Source organism: Neovison vison, chromosome 1 (genome assembly GCF_020171115.1).
Source record: "Neovison vison isolate M4711 chromosome 1, ASM_NN_V1, whole genome shotgun sequence".
Taxonomy (NCBI): domain Eukaryota; kingdom Metazoa; phylum Chordata; class Mammalia; order Carnivora; family Mustelidae; genus Neogale; species Neogale vison.
Window position 1 is genome coordinate 135,752,638 of NC_058091.1, and position 26,642 is coordinate 135,779,279.

Sequence of the window (26,642 nt, forward strand, 5' to 3'; positions counted from 1 at the left end):
TATCTAGAAACAAAGAAAACCTTTTCCCAGACAGGTATGAAATTTAAGTTTTAAAACCAGTGTGCCTACATTTACCCAGTTGTCCTCCAGCTGTGATTTGAACTCTTATCATTCCATTTTGAACTGCTGATATTTATTGATTCATTTGAGTATTATTTGGTTATAATATAAAACCAAGTCATGATGATATGCACATATGTTTGATATAAAATAATCTTACAAGTCCAATTTTCTTAGGGAGCAAACTGGGAGGAGGGGTGAAGGGCAGAGAAATGAAAGGCAGAAAAAATAGGGTGTGGGTGTGTCACACCGGTGAGAGTGACCAATCTGTAATTCCAAATGTAGCCTTAAAGTGCAAAAACCTTGCTTTAATTGATTTCTTTGCTTGAAATTGGGTAGGCAATTAAAGTGGCGACCAATTCACACTTCTCGTGATTGGCCATAAAGAATTTAAGGTAATGAGTTCTAAATTAGGAAACTCACAGAGCGTCTACTCTATACTCAGCACTTAGAAAATAGCACCTTAGCTCTTAAAACCTCCCAGAAGGAAGATACAACAGCCTCGTTTGACAAATGAAGTTGCCTCTGCAGGGGAGGCTAAGACCCTTGTCCAAGATCTACAGGCTGCATTGAGGAAACTCACTCAGACTTGAGCCTGAACACTATTGGGGCCCCTCGAAAGATGAAGGTCGGTGGTGCTCAACCTTCAGGTGCTTGCCGTCCTTTTGAATTCTAGACATTTTGGCAGGCATTTAAAGAAATGAAGAGACCGGGAACAACTCACGTCAGTGCTAGCTATAGGGTAAACCCTTCCCCAGGAAGCAGTGGCTGCGTGTACATGCGAGCATCCTCAGCTCTCTGGCTTTTATTGGTGACTTGCTCCTCTCTATGCCCTATGCACCGTGAGCAGAGCTGTGTGTGGCTCTCTCTGCACATCTGGATCCAGGAGGCGCATCTCCACCCTCCAGTGAGGGGACTTCGCTTTGTCGGAGCTTGAAGTTAACCACACATTTCACCTCTACACTTTGTGACATATCCTCTCAACTCAACCTGACAGTCATTGTGGAATATTCCGTTATAACAAAAATAAGCTTTACACGTGGCTAAAAATTTGGCAGCACATGTGACAGGATTGCAATACTCAGAGGCCCCCTGGAAGATATCATCTCGCATCTTTTGAATGATTATATGGTGGAGTATAAAGGCTTAGTCTATCGTATAACAGAAACGTGAACAGAAAATTTTAAATGATGCTAATTGGATTCTTAAAAGCCTCTTTAAAAATTACAACTTCTGCCATTCATAGCATGCTTTAATACTAGAAATTATCTTTTATAGAGTATAATTTCATCAAACAATGCATTTTTTAATAAATCAGGTCTCCATGATACATTTTCATTAGTAAGTTCTATAAATTCAATCTTTAAAATGATTAAAATACTTCAAAATCCCTGAAAAAAAAATGACTGTCCTTAAAAAACATAGCCAGGAGGACATGTATTTTCAGAATCTTGAATTTGTTTGCATGATAACTGCAATTACAAATCTGGAGTTTTTAATCTAGCAATCAGATGACAAGATGAGCAATTACCATTCCATGCTTAACTATTTTTATGATGACTTTTTTCCCAAAGCAGCTGTTGTAGTTAAAAACGCAAAGATTCTTATTTTTTCTTCCCATGCTACAGTATTTTAGCAAACAAATCTCTGTTTCCCAAAACATAAAGAGTCTGATTCTGAAGATGATGTAACACATGTGTACTTTCATAGAGTTTCCAGTGCTTAATGATCTTGTAGATGTGGGCTTTAATTTTTTTTAACCTCACAGAATGCTTAATGCAGAATGGCTATCCAGTGAGTAGTTCATGAATGGGCGAGTGAATGAGTAATATTTGGATTATTTAACTGTATCTTTCTAAAAGTGATTGTGTGTGTGTTTATGTGTTACCAACTGGTAAAGAAAACCCAAAATATTTATTGATGCTATTTTCTTTTCTTTCTTGACTGGCTGATGACATTAAAGAGACATAACGTTCTCTGGAGAATTTCAAACAAGAGACACAAGTGTGCATTAGAGAGTTTGAGTCTCTGTGTTAATTACAATGTCAACTCAACAAATACAAGAGAATGAGAAAGAGAGGATGATGGATAAATAAATAGATAAATACCACGATCAATGCTGATTTCAGATATTTTGTTTTCCCAGCAGACTGTTTTGGTTAGAACCGAGACATGTAGAATCTTATCAAAGAGCAGGCAGAAACTCTGATAAAAAATCTCACACTGACCCAGTCTATGTGAATCCATCTAAAAAGATGCTTCCTTTACAACACCTTCACTATTCATCACAGGCATTGCTTGTTGTTTCCCTGTCTCTGTGTCTTACACTTACTTGCATCCTTTCTATTATTGTTATGCTGACCTCCCCCCAAAATATTTTTTGGCTGTTCTCCCAATAGCCTTACTGTAGCTTTAATGGGTAAGACCAAGTTTTAAGAATCCTGGCACCTGCTGTGTCTGGCATGTTTTTACCCAATGGAAGCTGTTGAGTTTGATTGAGGGAGGGTAATTATATAACATACTCATACCTCAGCTGCTGTTACTTTAAGAAGATTTACAGTTTAAAAGTATAATCTGAAGAAATCAAATTTTCCACTTAGGCTTCAGGACTGTTTCTGTAATTTTAATAGGTTTGGTTTTAATGTATACACCAGGTCATCCTGGAAACAGAGATCACAGTGTAGAACTTGGCCATTCCTGTTTGTAGGAACTTTTTCTTAGTTTCTCCGTGACATCTCAAAGTAGAGCTCTGTAGCAAGTTCTGACCCATATAATGAGTCAACATATTCGTGACAAGCAGGTAACTTTTCCATTATAACTTTGTGTGCGAAAAAAAGTATTTTGCCGCCCACATAGTTCCAAATATGACATTAATGTGATTCATTGTAATCTCGTGTGCAGAAACTAGTTTCTTGAGAGCAATTACTAACCTATACAACAGAATTCTTAATCGGTCTCTGAAATCTTAGTACCGTTATTCAGTCCATGGGCACATTTAAAAATACACTTTCAAGGGTGCCTGGGTGGCTTGGTTGGCTGGGGGTCCAACTCTTGGTTTTGGCTCAGTCTTGATCTCATGACTTGTGAGATCCAGCCCTCTGTCAGGCTCTGCACTCAGCCGAATTCTGCTTGAGATTCTCTCCCTCTGCCCCTCCTCGCTCTCTCTCCCTCTCTCTCTCAAATAAATAAATCTTTTATACTTTCAAATTTTATTTTATTTTATTTTTAAAGATTTTATTTATTTATTTGAGAGAGAGACAGTGAGGAAGAGCATGGGCGAGGAGAAGGTCAGAGGGAGAAGCAGACTCCCCATGGAGCTGGGAGCCCGATGCGGGACTCGATCCCGGGACTCCAGGATCATGACCTGAGCCGAAGGCAGTCGTCCAACCAACTGAGCCACCCAGGCGAAAATTTGTGGAAAATAAATTTTCATCGCATTTCAGTAGAATTATTCATCAATACCCATCAAAAGTACTTGCATTTAATTTGTTTCAGCAATTCTGCTCATAAAAATTTATCCTGACAGGGCAATTTTATAGGTGCCAAAAGATATGGCTACAAAATTCATGATATTAGGATTACCAAAACCACTAACAATTAGAAACCACCATGATATACAAGAATAATGGTTAAACTACATTAAACTGGTACAGTAGAATAAAAGGAAGGTATTTTAAATGACATAGAAATATTTTCATGAGTTATGATAAAGGTTAAAACATCAGGTTGCAAAACTATGCAGGCTCAACTCCTTTCTGAAATATAATAACTAGATGAAAAAAAGGGAGGGAGTGAACATCTCTCAGTATTGCTGCCACATCTTTAGGTAAAAAAATGGTCATGGTTTCTACTGTCTTATTTGTAGTGATATGTACTTTCTGACTCTCTGTAATAAACACAGATTGCTTTAGCGTAAGGCAAATAAAAGCTATCACTGATATTTGCAGAGATTCTTTCACGTGGCATTAATAACAACAATTCCCCTAGTGTAGGAATAGCAGATACTCCACACTCAAGAGACTCCACTCACAAATTTCAGCACTTTGCCCTAAGTAACCTTGCTGGAACCTCATTTTTTCTCCATCCTGGGCTCTTAATTATCCATCAACCCAAGCTAGCAGGAGAAGTGAAACCTGTTCACCAATTCTATTCTATCAAATAAAACAAAACAGAACAAAACTCTATCCCTGGGATTGAGATTCTCTTGTTGCATTCCAGTGTTTTATATAATAGTGTTTTAATTTCTCCACTCAGAAAAACTTATCTTTCCTTCCAAGGAGGTAATGTAGACTAATAAAATGGTAGATGGGAGGCCAGATGTCTTTCTTGGAGAAAAAAATTAATGCTTTAAATAAGCTTCATAGTTCAATTGTTCATACAAGATCAGATCCAGATGGAAAGGCCTCTGGATTAGAACTTTTCCTTTTATCTCCCCCCCAAAAATATTTCAAACTTTATCTTTTGTGGATAGCAAATCATGTGATTTGACTATTCTTCCAACTGATGGTTAGAACAATAAATATGTTTTAACATAATTCTTCTTGGTAATAAAGTCCAATGCCTCACCCTTGTAAGGAAAGTGGTCTGGGGCCCTAAAACTAGTGGATGGAAATATAGAATAAATGAACTGAATTTACTTAAAACCTTTATCAAGGCAGCCCACTTCCATTGCCTGGCTAGTCATCTTCGCTTGTCAAGAAGTCCCTTATAGGGGCGCCTGGGTGGCTCAGTTGGTTGGACGACTGCCTTCGGCTCAGGTAATGATCCCGGAGTCCCGGGATCGAGTCCCGCATCGGGCTCCCAGCTCCATGGGGAGTCTGCTTCTCCCTCTGACCTTCTCCTCGCTTATGCTCTCTCTCACTGTCTCGCTCTCAAATAAATAAAAATAAAATCTTAAAAAAAAAAAAAGAAGAAGTCCCTTATATGTAGTATATTCAGTTTGGGTGGGTATGGGGCAGAGCTAGTCAAGTGAAATCTATCTAGGTTAAAAACAAAATCGTTCCTCCGATTATTTCTGTTTTCATCACGTACACTCATCTCAAAATCTACGTGTTTTTAAACTCATTTTTTCCACTGGTAATTAATTAAAAGGGGGAACAAAGTTGCTCTCTATTTTACGACAATTTAGCATTTGATCTTCCATCTCCTTTTCTCCCCAGAATAATTCATATTCCTCTTCCTGAAGACGATACCTCTTTCTTACTCCCAGGCATTTATAAAAACGCTCTCACTGAATTTCACTTAAGATCTGTGTGATGCTCCTTTGGCTTTCAAAAACCGGAGACACACTTGGGTTCTCTCTGTGCGTTGTGTTTCTCGTAAAAAAAATCCCTGAAAGGTCTTAGCAGCTGCAGAACTGGAAGGCTATTCCCTCTGTCAGGAAGTGACAGTGGCTTGCATTCCAGCCTCTTCTCTGAGGTGACCCAAGAGCAACCACCCTGGCATGCCCTACTCACCCCTCAGTGTTCTTGGCCCCACTTCTCTCACTAAGTTTGGTCTTCCTCCTCTGCCGCTGGTGACATCTTGCTTCCCCCTTCCCCTGTCATGGCTTCTGCTTGCTTTTCTCTCTGTGCTTCTTTGTTCTGCTCTGCTCTATTGTGTGTCACCCCTCTGTGTGTCTCATTCAGACTCCTCAACAAAGAGCCTCTTTGTCCATCAGTTGCCCCCTCGTACCACGTGGAGAACCCTCAGGAAGCAGCAGGCTTCTTGGGCTGCTGCCCGGACAGTAAATGGCTGCCTTTGTGTCAGGTGTCCATCTTCCTGCCTATCAGATGTGTCTGTGTTCCAGAAACTCCTCAGAAATGGCCATGGATTCAGCACGTGTTTCTTCCACCACGTGTCTGGTAGCTCGGTGTCCTAGATTATCCTGTGAGCTGCAAGGTGGTGTGGCACTTAACGTAATACGAAGAGGCGTCATTGCTTGTTTCCTGTTGTTCAGAGATGGGGGGTTTCGGAAATCATAGGAGGAAGGAAGTGTCATAGTTTGAGAAAATGTTGAAAAATGTAGGGGGCTCACAATTTGCCTAGTCACATGAACCTTTGAAATAAATAAACACAAGATCCAGCCCTGGGTTTATTTAAAATCATTACATAGGGGCGCCTGGGTGGCTCAGTGGGTTAAAGCCTCTGCCTTCAGCTCGGGTCATGATCCCAGGGTCCTGGAATCGAGCCCCGCATTGGGCTCTCAGCTCAGCGGGGAGCCTGCTTCCTCCTCTCTCTCTCTGCCTGCTTGTGATCTCTATCTGTCAAATAAATAAATAAAATCTTTAAAAAAATAAAATAAAATCATTACATAAAATGCATCCTGATTTATAGATGGTTATGCCGGAGAATATTGTCTCATTACTGAAAAGAACTGGTAGGTTTCAATAATTTGACTTGTTCAAAGTTTATACGGGTTTTTTTTGACAAGAAACATTCCCTGTCTTGACATGGGTTGTGGTTACAAGGGTATGTACAAAGGGGAAAAAAAATCCTTATGCTGGACACTTAAGCTTCGTGTACTTGATGCATTCTATTTGATTTTACTTGGCATTTGCTCTCCTTCCATTTGAAGGACATTGCATGATTTCCTTCTTCTTTGCCATCCCTATCTTGGCCAAATCTTTCCCAGCTTGAGGCTCTAGCTTAAACAGGCCCTACACTGCTCCATCTTCTCTTCCTGTCATTCTGCCCCACATCCGTCACCTTTTCTGAAGTACTTCTGATCTGCTTCTGTCTTCGTCAGGTACACTTACTTCAGAAACTCATGTCTTCCTGTTACTGCCTACTTACCAGTGTACTTCCTGAAGGCAGGCATCATCATTCATTTTGCCTGTATGTCTCCATGGCAGCCAGCACAGGACTTAACTCATAGTAGGTTTTCACTAAGGACATGACTCCAGGGGGCACCTGTGTGGCTCAGTCAGTAAGCATCTGCCTTTGGCTCAGGTCATGATCCCAGGGTCCTGGGATCGAATCCCGTGTCAGGCTCCCTGCTCAGTAGGAGGTCTGCTTCTCCCTCTCCTTCTATCTCTCCCCCTCTCTCCCTCTCTCAAATAAATAAAATAAAATCTTTAAAAAAAAAAAAATAAGAGGACATGACTCCAGGAATGTAAGAAATGCCAGGAACCATAGAGACCCATGGCCCTTTATTTTTTCTGAAGGAGATAGCTGATACACAGGGTGTGTGTGTAGGGAAAGACGAACCAGCATGAATTTTTTTGTTATTAATAAAAATTTTACAATTTTTTTTACTTATGTTAAATGCGTAGACATAAGATGAAATCAACCATTTTTAAAGAGAGTGAATGATAGGCCTCTTTTTTTTTAAGATTTTATTTATTTATTTGACAGACAGAGATCACAAGTAGGCAGAGAAGCAGACAGAGAGAGAGGAGAAAACAGGCTCCCCGCTGAGCAGAGAGTCCGATGTGGGGCTCAATCCCAGGACCCTGGGATCATGACCTGAGCCAAAGGCAGAGACTTTAACCCACTGAGCCACCCAGGCGCCCCCGAAATCAACCATTTTTAAAGTCTAAAAATTCCTTCACTGTATTGTGCACCTACCACCTCTATCTGGTTCCCGCACATTTTCATCAGCCTAAAAGAAAACCCTGTACCCATTAAGCAGGCTCCTCTGCTTCTTCCCCATCCCCGGCTCCTGGCAACGGCTAATCTGCTTTCTGTCTCCATGGATTCGCCTATTCTGGACATTTCATATAAACGGAATTATACAATATGTGGCCTTTTGTGTCTGGCTCCTTTCATTTAGCATAATGGTTTCGAGGCTCATAAGCCAGGCATCGTGTATCAGGGTTTCATTGCTTTGCATGGCTCAAATACTAGCCTTTTTGAGCACGAACAAAGCAGCAGATACTGTGCCAGCTCCTTTCCATATGTAACCCCATGTAGTGCCCCGTAGCAGCCCTGGGAAACATAAATAGTATTATCTTGATTTTACAGATCTGAATACTAAGGTTCAAAGAAGTGACGTCTCTAGCCCGACTTTGGAAAGCGAGCCAACTAGCCCATCTGGTCTGGGATCCACATTCCTGACCCAAGTGTCCCTCTTGCTAGAATCTTTACCTCACATCTGGGTCTGTCTGTGCATTCCCTGCTGACATATTAGTGACACAGCCTGACATTTCGGAGTGGGCCACCCAGACCCTTGTCTATGGACAAACAAGACCCTTGTCTTGTTTGAAATCACCTGTTAGTTCTCAATACAGATACTGAAATGAAACTTCACAGAAATGTCCATTGCTCTTCCAGTGGCGGGTAAAGTTTCAGCCCATTGAAACCTGAAAGCAATTTTCCGTCAGTGCCTGGCGATCACCAGAAAAGGAGGTCTCCTCCAGCTTTGTTTAAACTGCTGAGAAGAGGGGGTGCTTTGAATATGCATGAGCATCACTGAGGCAGCAACAGCAGAGGTGAATTTTAATAATTAATTCATTAGGCCAATTTATTTCTCTAATTGGTGGTGAAGCTTTGTCAACTAGGAGATAGTAAAAACAATTAAAAATTTAAAAAAAAACTTAAAACTTAGTGGAGTTTGAGTATTAATGATGCACAGAGAGATGAAAGCAGACAGGAGGCCCTAATTATTTCTCAAATAAGTGTTTAAATATTTACAAATTGCATTTCAGTGAAACTCATTTTTATTTTTATAGGCGTGTGCTTGTCTCCATTTGGGCTGGGATATTGGTTCCAAACACAAGTCCTGAGGGCCCCTTCACAGTTGGAGGGTAGCATTCTTAACCTTGCGTTCATGAACCGCTCCAGGGGGTCAGGGAACACCCTGAAATTAACTGGAAAATGTTCCATGTGAGCATTTTTCTGAGATGGAAATGCAGAGCTTTTTGTCAGATTCTCAGTCTAGGAACCACTACTTCACAGCTTTCTCCCTGACCCCCTGACATGGCAGCCAGCTGGCAATGTGGGACCCTAACTTTCTCTGTGATGGGAAGAGAGGCTTCTGTCATCCCAAAGACCCTGATGGCCAGCCCCTTAGCCGGGACATGGAGCCCAGCCTCGGAGAGGCTGTCCCTCTACACTTTCCACCTGTCCCTCTAGTAAACCAAACCAAACCAAACCAAACCAGAGACTGCAGCAAACAGAGGGGCCCGCCAGGTGAAGGTTAACCCTGGAACCAGGCAGCTACCGGAGATAGTTTTCTGCAGAAAACAAGAGTGAGCAGAGCCTTGTAACTCAAAGTGTAGCCCATAGACCAGCAGCAACAGCAGCAGCAGCATCCCCACCGTGTCCGCCACACCCCCCACTGCCCGCCCTGAGTTTGTTAGAAATGTGTAATCTCAGGCCCCACCCAGATCAGCAGGATCAGAATTTAGCTGGCTGCCCAGGGATTCCTAGACCCAGTAGAGTTTAAGAAACACTGGTCAGGCTGATGTGCTCATCTGGACACCACTCTCCATTCTCAGCATGGCTCCTTGTCCTCCATCTCCTGTAGGAAGCCACATCCTCCCTCATCGCCCTGATTCGAGCTCCTGCTGGTCCCTGAGGTCAGTTAAGGAAGCTGCAGTGTCTACTGCCTGTGATGTCCCCTCCAGCTCCTGTCTGGTGCACAAACTCCTGTGACTGCCTTTCCTTGGTGGTGCTGTGATATGAGGAGAGAAAGGGGGCACCTGGGGGGCTCAGTTGGTGAAGTGTCCTGCTCTTGATTTCAGCTCAGGTCATGCTCTTACGGTCATGAGATTGAGCCCCACGTTGGGCTACACGCTGGCTGTGAAGCCTGTTTAAGATTCTCTCTCTCTCTCTCTCTCTCCCTCTGCCCTTCCCTCTGCTCACTCTTGCACACGTGCGTGCTCTCTCTGTCTCTCAAATAAATAAATAAATAGAAGAAGAAGAGAGAAATGAATTGGGAGATTCAGTTCTCCAATCACTTCTCCATGAGCCATACAACCATGAGCAGGTCATGGCCTCCTGGGCCTTGTTTCTTCATCTTCAACCTTCACAGGGTTGTGGTAAGGATCAAAGATGCTGAAAAGCATATTGTGCCTGGTTCCCAAACTGTTTGTTTTATTTTTTTAAAGTCACTTTATTGAGGTATGTGTGACATGCAAAAATATATTCCTGTTCAATGTGTCCAACTTATAAGTTTTGGGACAGGTAGGCACCCATGAAGCCATCACCACCAACCAGGCCATATATAGATATATCCATCACCTTCAAAAGTGTTCTCCTACGTCCTTTTTATTATTATCACTGTTATTCTTGTGTTATTATTATTATTATTATTATTTTATCATGGTAAGAACACGTAATGTAGGGTCTACTTTCCTGGAAAATTTAAAGTGTACACTACAGCATCGTTGGCTGTTGGCACTGCTCTGTGTGGTACATCTCCAGAACTTACTCAGCTCTCTGGAAAGACAATGAATTGGGAGCTAGGGAGTATGCTTTTCTTTTCTTCTTCTTCCTTTTTTTTTTTTTTTAAGATTTTATTTATGTATTTGTCAGAGATGGAAAGAGCAGGCAAACAGGGGGAGTGGCAGACAGAGCAGGAAGTAGGCTCCCCACTGAGCAGGGAGCCGGATGTGGTACTCGATCCTTGCGCCCTGGGATGACCTGAGGGTGACCTGGGATTACCTGAGCTAAAGGCAGACGCCCAACCAACTGAGCCACCCAAGCATCCCAACGAGTCTCCTTTTCTTGTAGCTGATCAGGCTCTGACTAGTTTTGTGTGAATTTAGGTAAGTCTCTTCCTCTTCATCTCCTGGCTTATAAAATTAGACTTTGACCACCATGCTGTCATATCTTTCCTGACCCTGTCATTTTGCGTATTACCTCGAGGAGGAAGCCATCGCCCACCAGATGTTCTACAAATGATGAAAAAGGCTGCACTGTAGAGTCAAATGCTTGAAGGGTATCCCTCAGGACAAATACATGTTCACTGTTCCACTGCCACAAACATTAATCCCCCCCCCTCCGCATAGTGATTCAGAGTTACTGTGACTACTTTATGCAACCCAGAGCCCAAATCCTTGGTCCCTTGTGAGATAGGCTTCATTGGGTTCGCCTCAAAACACAACGCACTTCACACGCATTGAGCAGAGTTGCAAATGCCTTCGTGACAAAACGAAAAGATTAATTTTTGAATTTCAGTACTTAGTGTTTATCTGTCTTGGTGCCAACTGCCATTGTCATGACACAGTCTCCCATGCAGACAATTATAAAATCACGCTGAAGGAATCCGTTCTAATTGTTTTGCTTTTAGTTATAATTCAATGAAGAGGCATCGCCTATGTAATTAGGCCACCATGCTTTGTTTGAAGTTTCAGCCATTCTTTGGCTTCCTGTAAATATGGCTCTTTCTCACCAAACCATCTCAAGGAGCACCCCTGCAAAGCCAAGGAAGTATAAGGAATGGCTTCGGTGGTGGCCAGAATTCCTTTTCCCTTTATTCGAGGCCCCAGGGCTGCCCCGGTGTCCCCCACCATCTACCCACAATTCCTTTCTCCACTGGCAGCTTCACGTTTTGGTATTTCCTCTACTCGCATCTTCTTACATCAAACTCCACCTGTTTTAATCATTCCCTCAGAAGCTGGATCACTGCTGCTGACAAGCAAATTAATCTGTTCCCCAGGATTGAATAGTGGGCGCTAGTGAAGTTGCTTTTTGTGCTTTACCAATGGAAAAGGAAGACAATCATCATTCTCCTCTTTTCACTGAGCATTACTGACAGTTGTGTGGGAGGGGAAGGAGTGATGAGAGAACAGCCCCTTAACTCCACCTTCTCCCGGATTAAGTCAAACGGGAGAAATCCCAGCTCACACCCAAAAAAGGGGGACCAAGTATAGGCTTAGGGGGAAGTTAAAAGAGAGAGCTGATTCATTGTCCTTCAGTTACTTTTTACTTCTACGTTTTGTCCCTTTGTCTCTTTTCTGCCCTAGACAGCTTCCATGACCTAACTGGACACATAAGAGGATGCAGAGCCTTTCCACAAGAAATTAATGGTGTTTACAAAGTTTGATTCCCTTTTCCTCATGCATGCCCGTCTCCCAGGGGAGCAAAGCTCAGTTTGCAAGGGGAAGAATATTTCCAATGGGGACAAGAGCAAGTTAACCCAGCACAGCTCTTCACCCCTGAGGGTGGACCCTTTCTGGATATGTAAATAACAGCAGTACATGAATATTATTAAATTCTAGAACCTTCCAACAATGCTACTTTGAATAGCTTCCTTTCAACTCAGAATTGGAACTCAGCAAATGGTTCTTAATTTAAATGAACATTGGCATTAACATGAAGAGGCTGTCAACCTCTCTCATTAATATCCTGATGGTACCTGATCTATTCAAAAGAGGTACAAAACACTCACCCTTTTATGAGAGCTGTTTTACCAGACCCATTCTTTTTGAGCCTCAAAGAATGGATGTCATCTCTTAAACATTTTTATTCCTCTCTTAATCTGAGGTTCTCTCTAAGGAAAATTCAGTCATTCCCTTTAGCCTTTTAGATTTATGTAATTAAACCCTGTGGGTGTGTATCTTGGGTTTCATATCAGGGAGCGACAAAGCCTGATTAGTCTCACTCCCCAGGGACAAGTCACTAGTCTGAGACAGGTTTCTTCTTATTTTTGAGGGCCTCGTATTGTTCGACATCCTGGTTTAGAGACCTCTATCACTTGTGCTGTTATCCCGCAAATTATATCTGACACTTTTTGTCTGTCTTCACAACTGTAAAGTATCTTACAGTGTTTCAGCAGTGGGAAATCCTGTTTCCATCTGCGTAAATTGCAATAGCCCAGGCTTAGAAGAGAGGCTTTGATATTTTTCTTTTCCTTCTGCTTTGAAGAATCTTTCCAATTTTATTAACAGACCAGGATAGTCAGAAGGATGTGGTAACAAGTGTCAAAAGACATCGTGAATTACCTATTTCAAGAATGAAGATCATGTTATCAGAACAGTATTTACATTGGGGTAGGCTGTGTAATGGAGTTTTTATGGCTTGGCTGTAAGAAACCCACTGGGGTTAGCTGTGAGAAAGGAGAAAACCACTTTGGTGACTCAGAAGGACGCTCATAATTTATACTGAGGAAGAGGATAGAGAGGACAAATAAGGCAGTGTGTGAGTGTGTGTGTGTGTGTGTGTGTGTGTGTGCGTGCGTGCACACATGTGTGTGTGGTACATGCGTGTAGTGGCAGAATTTTTACAGTGGTAGTATGGCTTCCCTGATTGGCAGGGAAGTATGAGTTTAGTCATACTTGTGTAGTGATCCAAAGATGATACTTTTTATAAACCTTTACTGCCTTCTGGTATTTTTAGTGAGTGGTGGGAGAAAAGATTGACAAAGGGGACTTTGACCAAGGAAATGGTGAAAACAAAATTATAAAGCAGGTGAAGTTTCTGCCTCTGTCTCCCTTTTCTGCAAACTTTTTACTGCTCTCCATACCTCCTTCAGAATTTTCCATCCATTAAATCCTGGGAAAATAGCTTTAAACTTATTCATAGCAATACTAAATGGCTTGATAGTTCATAAAGTGAAATGGTTAAAGGCTGGAAAGATCTGGGGTTGAATCCTGGCTCTGCCACTTACTGTAGAATCTTGGACAAGTTCATCTCTGAGACTCAGTTTCTTATACTCAAAAACAGGAAGAATCAAACCTTCCCAGTGAATTGCTATGATTGAGTAAGGTAGTGCTTTAAGGCACTGAGCGTAGGAGCTGGGACATGGTAAATGCCTAAAAATGATAGCTTTTGTTATTGTTGTATTATATCACCCCAAAGGGAGAAAAGAGATTTCAAATCTTGGGGAATTTTTCTAACTCTTAAGTTGGAAGACTTTCATTATATTTTTTGGGAAAGATAAATACTGTAATCAAACCACTTCCTATTAGGAAGGGGACTCTATGTATCACACAGTATCACCACTAATTCAAAATAAGCAAATGTTTAATTTATTTTTTTAATCTTTATTCAGGTATAGTTGACACATAAAATTGTATAATAGTTAAACTGTGCATCATGGGAATTTAATACATGCATATATTGGACAAGAATTCCCCCAATCCAAGTAATTAATATACCCATCACCTTACATATTTATCTTTTTTATGTACAAGACGATTTAAGTTCTACTTTGTCAGAAAATTTCATTAGCAACTGTAGTCACCATGTTTCACATTCACTCTTCAGACTTTATTCATCTCTGACTCGCTTTGTACCTTTTGACCAGCTTCTCTGTGTTGGTCCCAACACCCCTAGCACCAGATGAGCACTCTTCTATCCTGTTTCAATGAGTTAACCTTTTTTTAAAAAATTAGATTCTACATATAAGTGATACCATGCAGTATTTGTCTTTCTCTGTCTGACCTATTTCACTTACTGTAATGCCCCCAAGGTCCATCCGTATCGTCTCGAATGGCAGGATTCCCTGCTTTCTCTTGGCTGAATAATATTCCATTCTATATGTATACCACCATGTCTTCTCTGCCCATTCATCTGTTGATGGACACTTAGGTTGTTTCAGTGTCTTCGTTTTTGTGAATAGTGCTGCGATGAAGATGGGAATACAAATACCTCTTCAATTTCCTTTAGATATACACCCAGAAGTGGGATTGCTGGTCATACAATATTTCTTAATTTAATTTTTAGCAGAACCTGTATTCTTTTTTCCCTAATGGCTGAACCAATTTACATTCCCACCATCAGGATACAAAGCTTCCCTTTCTTCACATCCTTGCCAAGGCTTGTTATCTCTTGATTTTGAATGATAGCCTTTCTAACAGGTCTGAGGTAATACATCATTGTGGTTTTGACTTGGATCTCCCTGACAATTAGTAATGTAGAGCACCTTTTCATGTACTTGTTAGTGATTTGCATGCCTTCTTTAGAAAAATGTCTACTCAGTTCCTGTACTCATTTTTTTATTCTGTTGTTTGGGTGTTTTGTTTTGTTTTGTTTTGCTTTTGAAATATATGCATTCTTTATATATCCTAGATATTAACTCCATATCAGACATGTGATTTGAAAACATTTTCTCCCTTCCATAGGTTGCCTTTTCATTTTGTTTCTTTTGCTATGAAGAGGTATTTTAGTTTTATGTAGCCCCACTTGTTTAATTTTGCTTTTGTTTTCTTTTTTTTTTTTAAATCTTTAAAATAAATTTAAAAAAATAAAATCTTTAAATAAATAAAATCTTTTTAAAAAAGTGTTTGTGGGGCACCTGGGTGGCTCAGTGGGTTAAAGCCTCTGCCTTCAGCTCAGGTCATGGGGATCGAGCCCTGCATCAGGCTCTCTGCTCAGCGGGAAGCCTGCTTCCTTCTCTCTCTCTGCCAACTTGTGATCTTTGTCTGTCAAATAAATAAATAAATAAATAATCTTTTTAAAAAAAAGTGTGGATAATGTTATGACAGATTGAGTATTCAATCATGTATGTCACACATTTTACAAACAAGGAAAGGAGGGGCACCTGGTTGTCGCAGTCAGTAGAGCGTGTGACTCTTGATCCCAAGGTTGTGGGTTTAAGCCCCATGCTGGGTATAAAGATTACTTAAAAATAAAGACTTAGGGTGGGAGGTTGGGGTACCAGGTGGTGGGTATTATAGAGGGCACAGCTTGCATGGAGCACTGGGTGTGGTGAAAAAATAATGAATACTGTTTTTCTGAAAATAAATAAATTGGGAAAAAAATATAAATAAATAAATAAATAAATAAATAAATAACACTTTGATTGCATTCCCAATTTTACATATGGAAAAAAATGAATTTTATTATTTTGATTAAGCCTATGACTTCCTAACGGATTTTAGTGTACATTTTCCCTCCAGATAAAAATGTATTCTTAAAAAAAAAAAAAGACTTAAAAAAATTGGAAGGGAGGTTAATTAAAGGACTAAAGTTCATCCAAGTTGATCCACATTTGAACCCAGATCTGATTTCACTGTGTCTTGGTAAGCGATGTTTAGGAAAGTGAAAATGCCTTGAGAGAAACTTCTGTAGAAATTAATTTTACTTGTAAGCCACGTGATAGGATCATAGTTGATGTAGATTCGTCTGGCTTCAAGTCAAGTAAGATGAGACTTAAGAAGCGAACAAGGACAGTCTGTTTCAGGTCATGCTATGCTGTGGGAGCTCGGAGGACTATTGTAGGGCTCTGGCTTGAATAACATGAAGGACAGGTACCTCACTGTGGCTGCAGAGCAGAGGTCTGTGGTTTTGCAAGTCATTGGACTCCTATCAACTAAATGTCAGAGGTGTGTGTTTCCAGGGAACAAGATGTGAGCAGAAACAGAAAACTAATCTGGAGCTCTTAACTGGATTTTGGCCCCTGGATTTGCAGTGAGATCCCAGCAGGCAAGACCTGAATAACTGTGGGTTTCCAAGAACCAGAGACCTAGTGGTAAGCCACAAGGAGCCAGCCAGTCACCCTGGTTGGGGAGCCACCAGGGAGAGATATCAAGTGAATGAGGACTGGGGGACAGCCAGGTGAGAGACCTTTTAACACTCCACAGAGCTTGCCATGAGAGACAGTTGATTTGGAAACTCTGCTTCAACCAGAAGAAACCAATGCCAGTCCACAACAGAGCTGAGCAACGAAGACATTCCCTGAGTATCTTTCTCTTCTTTCCTGGCCTTTCCAGAGTCCTGGAGGAGCAGGGGCATCTAGGGAGTATGGGCTAAGGGAAATAAGGAGGGCAGAAGCTTAAGTAAGGAGAGAAATGAAGTAGACTGCCTCTTTCCCAGGGTAGGTATCCAGCCTACGGCAGTCCTGACCCACAGCTCCGACTTCCACTAATGCTAAGTATGGGGATAATAAGCCAAACTGGGCATGTGAATTACCTGGTTGACACTGTTTCAAGGTCTAAAGTGAGAAAAGGATTGTGGTTTTTTTGTTTTGTTTAGTTTTTCTCTCTCAAGAGGTAGCTGGCATTAGACCACAGAGGGGGTTTGCCAGAAAGTTTATGGTAAGGAAAATGTCTTTTGATTTACCTTTTAAGTACTCCTTATACAATGACATTGGGTCAGGAACATGAGTGGCTTAGCAGTGGCAACAGATAAACCTTATGGTGCCTTTGTAATAGATTTACTGAAAACACCGTGGTCATGGTCTTAGTGTCCCAGCAGCAAGGGTTGCTTATCAAGCAAGGCCACATCAAAAAGCCTGACCCTCTGTGGATATCACCTAATGCTGAAGCTTTGCCATCTACCATCACCCACATAAACTTGGGCAAGCTACTTATATTCTCTATATTTAGATTTCTAATTTCACAAAATGGGGGGAATAGTGCATCTTTTCATGAGATTTTAGAAGACAGTAAATAGGTTCATTTATTTCAAGAACCTCGAAGAGTGAATGAAGGACAGACACATGGGGAACCCTAAATTTGGTATTTCCAGTGACCTTCATTAAAATCCATACAGTGAATCCAAAAAGTTAATTTGAAAACATCCATTCATTAAGTGCATAATGAGTTTAAGAAAAATAAAATATAAGAAACATTCCAGCGGTTCCATTCCCAATAAAAGATGCATGGAATTTTTTCAGTGAGATGAAAAAAAATTGTTAACTATATTCTGTTGGTTATTATGCACACACCAAGCCTGCCTTTGGATCTGGGTAGATCTGTCCTGTTGGTTTTCATATGGATCAGAGATCTGTATAAAATATGAAAGCCCTGGAAGTGAGCTGACCTACTTCCATGTTTGGAACACAGTGTTGTATTGAATTACATGAATTGATTTTTAGAAAATCCCTCTCTCGGTTGGAGCTTCAGATTCATTCTCTATTTTGCCTCTGTCTGTGGTTTCATCTGTTATTGTAATAGAGCAGAAGTAGTTTCCTACCACTTCACAAGCTGGTACTTAGGGTTCATTCATTTCATCTATTTTCTTTCCTTATTTTGCAGACAAATAGAAGCTAAAATTCGTTAGCTGTTAGGGGTCATTTGCTGCTTCATTGGGGTATGACTACATTTTGATTTTACGCATTCCTGAATTTTTTTTTTCATGATTTTCCTTCCAAGAGAAGGGAAATTGTGTCATCTGCCCGATGTGCCTAATGGGATTATACATCTGCACACCATTAAGGAAGAGAGAAACCACTTAAATACTTTTCATTCTCAATCTACTGCTCTAGAAGAATAAGGCTTAAGGATGGATTTCAGAAGGTTTGGAAAGGAGCAGTGAAGGCAGAGAGGGAGACTAGCAGGAAAACAGATAATGCTCGTTCCTAGCTCTATTTGCATGGCACCCTTAATCCCTTCTCTGTCCTGTAATAGTGGGATCTATTAATACACTTGGGTTTTGAAGTTTCTGAAGATTAACATTAATATACATGGTCTAACTGTGTGTTTGGATCTAACACCTAGCATAGTGGTCAAGAGAGCATGAGTTCTGGAACCAGAGTACCTGGGCTTGATTCTGGGCTCCGTTCTTACTTCCATCTCCCTGTGACTTTGGGCAGGTAACTTCTGCTCCCCATGCTCAGGTTTCCACATCTATGGAATGAGCGCAACAGAAATTAAGTTAATATATTGAAGGGATTTGGAAGAATTGATGACATTATTAGCTACTACTAGTTATTCCTCTGCTCTTACTTCTGAATGAAGTGATAGCTGTTTAGTATTGTTTCTCCATTTTATTTAGAAACAGATGAGCATTTTACAAATGGAATAGAAAAATGACAGGAAAGCACCAGTTTGTGTTAGTACTGCCATCTCGTTAAGAAGTTTTGAAAAATCATGTGCTAGAAGTAATAAGTCCTATCATTCTTGTTTTTTACATGGCACATACACTTTTTGCCTCCAAAAAAAAGCAATGAACCTCAGCCTATGTGCTGTCTTTTTCCTTCCCTAGTGACTTCCCTCTGATTTTATTCTTTGTGCTCTTTTTAAAAGATTTTATTTATTGATTGATTTATTTGACAGAGAGATAGAGAGAGCACATGCTCGCGAGCATGAGAGGGAGTGGTCAGAGGGAGGAGCAGACTCCATGCTGAGCAGGGAACCTGATGCGGGACTCAATCCTGAGACTCAGTCAGGATCATGACCTAAGCCAAAGGCAGTAGCGCAACCAGCTGAGCCAAGCAAAGATATGCATGTGCCCCATCTTACATCAGGACCTTTTTTGAAAGAAACTACCCAGAGTCAGGCTCAGGATCACCTGTCTATTAATAGCAAAAGAATAACCTAACCTCTCTATTGAAATGAATCTCCAAGTTAGATTATTTATTTTATATTTTTAAAATATTATTTATTTTAGAGAGAGAACATGAGCATGGGGGGTGGGATGGGGTGGGGGGGATGGAGGAGGAGCAAAGGGAAAGAGAGACCCTCAAGCGGACTTTTCGCTGAGCGTGGAGCCCAGTGGGGGGCTTGATCTTACAACTTTGAGATCATGACCTGAGCCAAAACCAAGAGTTGGATGTTCAACTGACTGAGCTAATCAGGTGCCCCTAGACTTTTTAGTTTAGGAACAAGATTGGATTTAACACAGGAGGGACACATTCGGAGTAAATAGCAACCAGAAGTGAAAGACCCCTGTGCTCTGCGATCGGTAGCCACCATCACATGGAACAGCTAGGAAGTCCTCTTCGCTGAGAATACTCGCCTCTTGAGCATATAAACAAAAATCCTTCTTAACTGGTTAGTTAGGACCCAAGGATCTGTTGTCTTTCAGTTCTGGGTCTTTTGGGATCATTGACCCCAAGTAGTCAGGAAGCTAAATCGCAAAGGTGTAACCAGTTCACCTTTAGGCGAACTGGGCATTTCAGCCCTGATCATCTTTTGAGAGACTCCTGGTCGTTTTGCTTCCTCCTAGCTACTTCTTGCTTGCTCGTGCTTTCTGCCTTCCAGATATACTTCCCAGAATTTCTTGCTGTCTCCATTTTTGCTCCTTTCTTCATCATGGGATCCTTTGCATGTTTGGCTGTGTCACTGTCATCTGCTGTGTCATTGCTTTTTTCATCTTCACCTTGTTATGAAATGAAAAACTCATGATTATTCTGATAACCTCCCCATTTATTAGGAGGGTAAGCATTCAAAATAAAGAGCAGAAAGAGAAGGGAAAATTTTTAAGAAGAGACTTTATTCCACAATATTAAGTTTACATTAATAATGGGATTTTTTTCTAGAGTAGTTTTCTTTGAACTTTAATTAATAATCTTAATGATTGGGAGTGTTTCTCAGTATGACTCTATACATTCATTTATACTACAAGGCTCTATAATGCTGAAAATAATTTCTTCTCATGACTAACTCCAAAAATTCAAACACTTCACTGATTGAGTTAGAAACAGGAGAGCCAACAAACTGTACATTTATTTCATCTTTTGTTTTTAGAGAGTTTATTTTTATGTGATCTCTACACCCTAAATGGGGCTCAAACTCACGACCCCAAGGTCAAGAGTCTCACTGTTGCTCTGACTGAGCCAGCCAGGAACCCTTCATCTTTTTTTTTTTAATTGATGTATTTGCCATTTTTTCCCCAAATAAATTGAACATTCATAAAGATACATACCCTCCAATAAGATAGCTTGAATTTAAAGTTGTGACAACCCCTTTTCCCCAATAAAAGAAGAAGAAAAAATTAAAAATATAGTTGATCTCAGGGTCATGAGTTCAAGCCCCATGTTGGGCTCTGCTCTGGCCATGGAGCCTACTTAAGAAAAATAAAAATAAAAAGTAAAGTTAGAGGCAGTATAGAGCTCAAGAGGCTAAACATGTATATCTTCATGACCCAAGCCTCTTCTTTGAAGGAGTTCACCTGGTTAACTAGAAAAATGGAAACAATCAAATTTAGTAACAGTTTCTCAACTTGCAGATAACTTTTAACTGAGAGAGAGTCTCTTCTGTGGGGACCCAAGTGTAGCCTATTTGCTGCTTACTATTCATTCTCTTTGCCACTCAAATAGACGGTCTTCAAATGACTGTGACATATCTATAGGCTATCCTTGAATCTTCTCTAATTTATTTCTTAAATACATAATTTATAATCTTTATTACTTTAATATTAACAACAAAAGTCACTTGCAATCCATCTCAAACATACTGTGCTAAAGAACTTCCAGGTTTGCACAGTGCTCAAGGTCCATAAATCAATGTAAAGGAAACAATAGCTCAGGTTAAGGACAATTAATCTTGAAACAAAGGTTAAGCAGGGATTTCTCTCTCCTGCAACTCCTCATGAAGATGAACAAGCACACTTTGATTGCTTAGAAGCCTTTCTCCATAACATCCTGAAAGAAGTATTGGGAAATTCCATTGGATTAATCATCTTAACAGCCTTGAAAATTCCTCCTCAAGTTTTCTTTTTCTTTTTTTAAAGATTTTTAAAATTTATTTGACAGAGAGAGAGAGAGATCACAAGTAGGCAGAGAGACGGAGGGGAGGAGGGGAAGCAGGCTCCCCACCAAGCAGAGAGCTCGATATGGGGCTCCATCCCAGGACCCTGAGATCATGACGAGGGCTGAAGGCAGAGGCTTAACCCAAGAAGCCACCCAAGGTGCCCCATCTCCTCAAGTTTTCTTGAAAGAACTTTTCTTGTCTTTTGCTTAATCTTTAGATACAAGGGCTATACAGATATGTGCTAGAACTTCACTGCATAAACATGGAAGCAAGTTCACTCGCTTGTATTTAACGTAGGACCGGGTTTCATAAACACTTTTGAGTCGCAAACCCTTGAGAAGACAATGAAAGTTATAGACTCCTTCCCCATAATGATGCACAAAGTTTTATAATATTGAATGTGACATATCATTTCAGAGATTTTATAGACCTTCTAGAACCTATGCAAAAGCCCTCTACCCCAAAGATGCCATCTATTCTAACTTAAATAACTTGACTTTGGTTATTTTAAGGCATATACACATAAATGAAAACCTATATAAATAGTACATTTTGTTCTGGGACTTTACTAGAAATGACCATGGTGTCAATGTCAAGAGACAGACTGGGAAGTGTTTTCATTCACATAAAAGGCAACATAAGTCCCCAAACAGATGCAGATCTAATTTACTAAAATTAACAGAACCTGCTGTTTATGACTGAGATATTCATGGAGCTGCCAAATATTAATATTTCTGTGGAAATAAAAGCCAGCTTAAAAGAAAAGAGTCCCTCCTCACGAGAAGACTGGACATTGGCAGGTGTACCAATGATATTTAAAAAGGCTGAAGTGAATTCTAATATAACCTTCCAACCACATTATATGACAACATAAAAATGAAAAGAGCTTTCTTTTCTGACTTAAAGAGGGAGGGAGTCTTGAAATAAATAGAATATTTAGGAGCTATTATGATTTGATATTTGGGCCTTTTCAATGCTCATTAGTCACTTTGGTTTTTAGCAATTGTTTAATGTCTCTCTTTTCCAAAAGAAAATGTAATTTGGGGATGTGATTGTCAGGTTAATCCAGAGCTAGAATTATCTATACAAAGAAGTAGCTGTGGGCTTTGATTACTTTGCTAACATTAACCAATCACAGTTGGCTTAGTGGGTAGGCAATAAAATTGTCATTCTATCATTTTCCTCATATGATGTCAATTAACCAAAAGGTTATTTATAGGTCAAGAAATTCTCAGCTTAATGTGGAACATTATGCTTCTCTGTTCTCTCACTAGTTAGGAACTGCCACTGATTTTTGCAGTTTCCTACTTAAATACTACTAGAACTGATACTGTACATTTTCTACAGGGTGTGTATATGTATTCAGCATGAAAACATGACACATGCAAACCCAGAAAATGAAGCAAATTACACTGCATGAAAGGGCATAAAATTATGAGGATGTATTCTTATTATATGAAACTAACTATAAGAAGTAGATTATCAAAAGTGTTCTATGGTGGAGTTTCTTTTGTTTTTGTTTTTTTTTAATCAGTAACAATTGGTATTTTAGTATTAATTTAAATTCACATTTGAGCACTTTTGAAAGTGTAATATTTTTGTAAAAACAGAGAAGGAAATATGTGAGAATTTAATTGTAATTTTTTGTAATTATAACTTTCTCTGGGTGAGGAGGATTATGGATGATTTATATTCCCCACTGTTTCTTTATCTTTGTTTTCTAATTTTTCTGTAACAAAATACAGTGCTCTTTTAATGAGCAAAAAGCAACAAAAGAAACTTCATTTTGGGGGGAAAATAATGCTCTCATTGTAAAAAAAGAAATGTGGGCCTTTTTAAAAAGCAGTGTGGAAGAGAAGCAAGACATATTTTGAACCCTTTGGCCAAGAGGAGTCATTGCAGAGATGAGGAAAGGCAGTGCCTGTTTTGAAGGACTGTGAGTGGGGTGTCTCAAAAAGAAGAAGTAAAAATCAAAATCTTGAGGCTAAAGAAAAAATTCTTTCTAGTGGTGAAAAGAACTATTTACATGAAGGTGTGTCTTAGCCTAGTAGACCCATAGGGGACTCTTAGAAGGTTTAATAGAAGAGTTTGGGGACACATTGTAGCCTTAAATGCAAGACCAGGGAGTTTTGTGCTTGATTTAGGAGATGGGAGTTCACGTGAAAGCAGTTGAGTAGGTGAGTGATGAGATTACTGCTGTAGTTGAGAAAAATTCATCTGCAAACCAGGTAAATGGCTTGAGGAAAAGAGTAACAGTAGAAGGGGTTTAAGGTAGACTCTTTAAAATGGCCCAGATGTGACATTGAATTGGGTTCCAGTTTCATGAGTGGAATGGATGAGTGAGATAATAGAAGATTGTAAGAGAAAATTAGAGGTGTCTTTAATTCCCTTCATCCAAGACACACCATTTATTCAGTTCACAGCTGAGTCTAAAAACCAAAAATGAGCTAAAAACTCTACTCAGGTTGAAGACCCAGCTGACTCAACTTCCCAGAATCTTACTCTATTCTCCTCACTGTTGCCCTCAAAATAGGATTCAAGTATAGGGGGAAAAAATCTGTGAGAGAAGACATTGATAATAAAATATTTATTTCTTTAAGTCTCTGCTTTATGGAATCAGCATAGTTAAAGCTCACATTGATAATGTCTATATTGAACTTGTAAATAAAAATGATGACTTGATAGAGAGAGAAAGAAAGAGAGAGAACCAAAGAACATGGAGTTTAGACCACCAATCTATTATCAGCTAGCAATAGCATATGATAAATGAAGATTCACTTCAACTAAGACATTAACATTTTAAAATGTTGAGTTATGCAAACCTGAGCATATGAAATTATGGAAGAATTCTGATTTGAGAAAAAGAAAATAAAGTTGAAATGCCTTCATGTTTTCTGATTAAAAATCCATTACCTAACAGGTAGTAAGCACTTAACAAATACCCACTAAAAGACTGGGTAAATGAACAAATAAATAAATACATATTAAATCATGGTGCAGTTTTTAAAGCCATATAAATGCTCGGGGATATTATATTTATAGTTTATAGACATTAGGTTTGTCTGGAAATAGGGAGTGTCATGGTACCAAAATGAGGAAAATTATCCAGAAAGGTACCCCTCACTCAGGACCTCAGGTATATATTGTGCCCTGTACTTTGGCGACCTAGAGCAAGGGATGACATCCTTATAGTAGGAGGAAATTTTATCTATTATTTCATAACTAAGTAACTGCAATTTAAGTCATCCTTGGATTCAAAGACCTAAAGCATGGATCAGATAGATGTCAGTCCCCTTGTTTAAATTCACATTGGACATATAAGGTATGGTTTACTTTGAAGTGTTTCTTGCCTCTTTAAGAGGGGACTTTGGCCAGTCTGGAATTATTCTATGTTCTGTTACATTCCTTGGTAGAGATAACAAGAATGACAACTATGATATGATTTAAAACCATCAGTGTTTAGCTCATACAGTAATTATATTTAATCCTCTGGGCAAATTGAACAACCTAGAAGAAACAGGTAAATTCCAAGAAATGTACAACATACAAAGATTGAATCATGAAAAAAAACATAGAAAATCTGAACAGACTAATAATTAGTAAGGAGATTGTGTCAGTAATCACAAATCTCCCAACCAAGTAAAGCCCAGGACCAGACAGTTTCACTGGCAAATTCTACCAAACATTTAAAGAATTAACACCAATCCTTCTCAAACTCTTCCAAAAAAATTGAAGAGGAGAGACTACTCTCAAACTCATTTTATGAAGCCAGCATTACCCTGATACCAAAGCCTGCTAAAGACACTACAAGAAAAGAAAACTATAGGCCAATATCCCTGATGAATATAGGTGTAAAAATTCTCAAGAAACTACTAGCAAACCAAATTCAACAGCACATTTAAAGCATCATTCCCCATAATAAAGTGGGATTCATCCCTGGGATGCAAGGATGGTTTAATATATGCAAATCTCTTCAGGTATTTAAAGAAAGTCAAGGTCAAGTCCAAGAGTTGGAAAACTTGCTTCTCTTGGATATGGTCTTGGTCATTTGTGGCACACACAATTTTAATGATTTCTTAAAATAGGTGCTCTGTTTTAAGTTAGAAGAAAGGGATCTTACACCATGTAATCTAGACACCTTCCTTGTTTGTTCAAGGAAACAACATACCTGAAAAAGTGAATGAGTCAGCAGTCTAGGGCAATGCTCATTTCTGTCAGAAACGTGGTGAAACATGGGCTTTTCTCCTTACAGGCCATGAAGAAAGCACTTTGAAATTATGGGATATAACATTTGTTAAGGGAAGAACAGTTAGAAACAACACATCATATCAACTAGGAGTCTGAGACAAAATCCACACTGTATAACCTATAATTGAATTGTATGCTCACATATGTTTAGTTTTAGAGTAATGGGCTTGTTGCCAGTTCAACACATTTTTCACATTCTGGTGTGAATGTAAGGAAAGTTCATCATAGTCCAGTTATGGATATAGAACAGTAAACACTGAAAAATAATTCATGGCTATAGCATTCCTTGAACAGTTAGATAATTTATTTCTTGTAAACAGGAAGCACTTCTGGGTTTTTCAATCTGGCTCTGGTAACTGGCAGCAAATAAATACTTTAAGGAGATAAGAATTTATCATATGAAAGTTGAACTCTCAAAGCAAGCAAAATTGAAATGCTTGTATTTAGTGTAATGCTTAAGATTTCATTTACTGTGTTGCTTGTTTCAAAGTTCTCTGCCTCATGAGATAACTTAGTTTCAGATCTTTAGACTACTACTGGGAAGAGAACCCTACCTTCCATGTCCCTCATCATTTGTTCTCTTTGTGTTATCAGGAACATAGAAATACAGGGGCATATAGAAGATGGGCAAATTCCTGTGTATGCTAAATGCCAAAGTACCTTCTTGAGCCAGGACACTTGACCTCTTTTCCATCAAGATCAATTAAAGCCTTAGAAAATATGAGGTACTTGATGTATAAAGAGTCTTTCTGAGATTCTCCTAAAGTAACCTGTAGTTTTAGATGATCAACTATAGTGTGATCCCAAGGGCAAATTCTGGATTAGCAGTGAGCCTGAATATGGTGAGAAAGACAAGATATGAAGAGATGTAGTTCTGGAGCCCGTTAATTATTTGTTCTTGATGAAGTTATTTACCCATGACAGCTCCCTGACTCGTCATCTATTAAGTGGCTTCTGAGGTCCCCTCTACCTCAAAAACACTATGACCCACATGCTCTTTGTTTCTTTGCTTCTTTTTCTCCATGAAAGCTGGGCCCATCTGAGTTATCT

At 39.7% G+C, this 26,642-nt stretch overlaps 1 protein-coding gene and 1 long non-coding RNA gene across 12 annotated transcripts in view; one reads left to right on the forward strand and one right to left on the reverse strand.

The window, feature by feature from the left end:
• LOC122912846 overlaps window positions 1-5,633 on the reverse strand; it is a 117,683-nt gene extending 112,050 nt beyond the window's left edge. For all 3 annotated transcript variants that reach the window (XR_006385681.1, XR_006385682.1, XR_006385680.1), the window contains exon 1: window positions 5,517-5,633. This is a non-coding gene — a long non-coding RNA (uncharacterized LOC122912846). The remainder of the gene's footprint in view (window positions 1-5,516) is intronic.
• PHACTR1 (phosphatase and actin regulator 1) overlaps window positions 1-26,642 on the forward strand; it is a 551,546-nt gene that overhangs the window by 100,669 nt on the left and 424,235 nt on the right. The gene's annotated exons all lie outside the window — the stretch shown is intronic.